Consider the following 3342-nt stretch of genomic DNA (forward strand, 5'->3'; position numbering starts at 1 on the left):
GAACCCACGTATTAGTAATTTCTTTGTCTTTTTTTTTTTTAGATGGAATCTCACTCTGTGGCCCAGGCTGGAGTGCAGTGGCACGATCTCGGCTCATTGCGACCTCCGCCTCCCGGCTTCAAACAATTCTCCTGCCTTAGCCTCCTGAATAGCTGAGATAATAGATGTGTGCCACCACACCCACCTAATTTGTGTGTTTTTAGTAGAGATGGGGTTTCATCACGTTGGTGAGGCTGGTCTCGAACTCCTGACCTCATGATCCACCCACCTCGACCTCCCAAAGTGCTAGGATTACAGGCTTGAGCCGCCAAGCCTGGCCCTGTATTAGTAATTTCTAAGGCTCCCCCAGGTGATTCCAATGGGCATCTACTGTCTCAGAGGCATGATACTGACCAAGGGAAGCTGACAGGTGGTGAAGGGGACACTGGATTAGGTGATCTGCAGCAACTGAAGATGAGCTCTCAAAAGGAAAGCAAATCAGAAAGCAGCTCCGTGTATGTGAGAGAGGGGGAGTGTCTAGGCAGGTAAGGTTACAGGGGGAACCTAGAAGGACTAAATTCTGAGGAAGAGGAGGGGATTTGATGGGGGCAGAGGGTGAGAGGCAAAACAAGAATCTGGGCTGGGCGAGGTGGCTCACACCTGTAATCCCAGCACTTTGGGAGGCTGAGGCGGGTGGATCACCTGAAGTCGGGAGTTCGAGAACAGTCTGAACAACATGGAGAAACCCCATCTCTACTAAAAACACAAAATTATCCGGGTGTGGTGACTCATGCCTGGTAATCCCAGCTACTCAGGAGGCCGAGGAAGGAGAATTGCTTAAACCTGGGAGGCAGAGGTTGCAGTGACCTGAGATCGCGCCATTGCACTCCAGCCTGGGCAACAAAAGCAAAACGCCGTATCAAAAAAAAAAAAAAAAAAATCTGGTGAAGCCTGGGAACCATCAATGAGGGGGATGGGAGAGGAAGCTGGCATGTGAGAGAGAAAGTCTTCGAGGAATCCTAACTGAACTTCAGGGCCTCACAGCCAGGGGTCAATCTGCTTGGCTTGAGATTTTTTGGGGGAACACCCAATGGCTTGGATGTCTAAGTGGAGATCGATTGTAGCTGGGTGAGGGATGTGCTAGGGGAATGAGATGACAGTGAGTGCTTCTTCTCCATTCTGTCTGGCCCAGTCACCTGGGACTGGGTTCGTCACGGTGTCCAACTGATGCTACTGTGGGACCCTCCATCCACTCTCCCTGTATGGTGTGCAGCGAAGATGTTGGCCTTTCCAGACACTGCCCAGTTTTCCTATCCTCCAAGATGGCCCTGATCAGGCCACCTAAATTCAGTGGAGAAGGAATTTGACAATACTAGTCCCTATAGGCATCAACAGGTGCCAGAATAATGTGTCCTATAAAGAAATGATAACCATTCTAAGAACAGATTTGTGTTAGTCCACACGTGTCTCCAGTCTCAACAGGAAGCTCCCAACACGTCTTGTGCAGATCCCTCTTCCCATCCAATGCTTTACCTTCCAAACAAATGAAAGTGAATTGAAACAAAACAAAAGCAAAACTGACACCATAACCATGCTAGTCATCATGTTACTCACGGAGGAAAGAATTACAGTCCAAGTTTCACAACTGAAGGATTTGCAAGGTAAGCATCTCTCGGCCTTTGCTTTGAATGAGCTAAGAGCCAAGCTAAGAGTCAAGCTAAAACCTAGCAAGGGAAAGCAGCATCTGGGAAAGCCTACCATCCTCCCTTTACAAAGTTAAGCTGGTGACAGTGTCTCTATTCAAAAGCCCTGTGCTTCCTTTCTCTTACAGGCCAGTCTAGATTGTATTGATCAAGACATTCTAAGAAAGACATGTAACAGTGCACGTTTCTTCTCTTTCTTATTTTCCTGGTTTCACAAAATTACTCAATAAAACAGTTACACTGCACATTTTGCAACCTTCTCATCAAGACCTTCCTCTACTGAGAAAAAAGAGGGAAAGTTTCTTAAGAGGTGAAAATGTACGAGAGGCAAAACTCTGTGGAAACCACATCAACCACAAGGTGGGTTTTTGGCTTTTGGCTTTTTTGTTTGGTTGGTTTGCTATCGAATCTATTTTCTCATACTTCTGCTTCTGAGACATACAGGCTGCCCAGAATATTCACTACTACATAACCAAATGCTCTATAAATCAGTGCCTAATTAAAAATACATTCATGGTCTAGCCAAGGATGGTGAATTTGCAGAGGACCTGGAAGATGCATAACCATCTCTCTCAACATGAGGGGTGGAGAATATCAGCTTGTATCTCCCTGTCTGTACTAAGGGCTGGCTGCTGTTGGTTCTATTGGAGAAGGGTAGTGACATTCGTCTCTCACAGCATGTTTTCAACAATTGTGATGATTTGGGATTTGTTACAAATTAAGAAAAGAAAAACCTTTGTTCTACAATGTCTGCTAAAAACAAAAATCCTCCAGAAAAAAGACACAAGTCTGAGGAGAAAGTACTTGCAGTATATACTGATTAGGGCTTGAATAAATGATCTTATACAAACGCATTTGCCATTATAACAGGAATCCATTAACCTAATTTATAAATCATAAGTTATAGCTGTCAAAACTGCTTTTAGAGCTGCCAGCTGTTATAGAGAGCATCTAGCGATGCCATTAATCCCTTAATTTTTAGCTTCGTCAGTAATACAGTGGGACACAGACCAGGCCGCGTTCCCCACATAAGCACGCTTGAAAAATGTCGTCTTGATTTAGGAGGCAGAAGACATTAATTTGGGAGAAATTCATTCTGTCCTCCAAAAGCATGAGTTTTGAGTTCTGAACGGGGGTAGGGTGGAGGTGGGAAGAGTGAGAGGCAATTCAGATGTACCCCAATCCCACAAAATATGAATTAAATACTTCAGGGACTCTCTGTAATCCTTCACTATAATTCTATCAACTTTATTTTAGCACCTATTGTTTGGAAAGTCCGTTTAAACAATGTGCTCATAACAACACACGCACACAAAAAAAATGTGCCTATGACTTTTTTTTTCCTTTTTTTTTTTCAGCCAATGTCTTGCTCTGTCATCCAGGCTGGAATGCAGTGGTGGCATCTCAGCTCACTGCAGCCTCCTCCTCCAGGGTTCAGGTGATTCTCCTGCTTCAGCCTCCCGAGTAGTTGGAATTACAGGCACCCGCCACTATGCCTCGCTAATTTTTTTGTATTTTTCGTAGAGTCGGGGTTTCACTATGTTGTCCAAGATGGTCTTGAACTCCTGATCCCAAGTAATCCACCCACCTTGGCTTTCCAAAGCACTGGGATTATAGGCGTGAGCCACTGCGCCCAGCCATAATTCCTTTTTTTTTTTTT

This window comes from Cebus imitator, unplaced genomic scaffold (assembly GCF_001604975.1).
Source record: "Cebus imitator isolate Cc_AM_T3 unplaced genomic scaffold, Cebus_imitator-1.0 Scaffold6, whole genome shotgun sequence".
NCBI lineage: Eukaryota > Metazoa > Chordata > Mammalia > Primates > Cebidae > Cebus > Cebus imitator.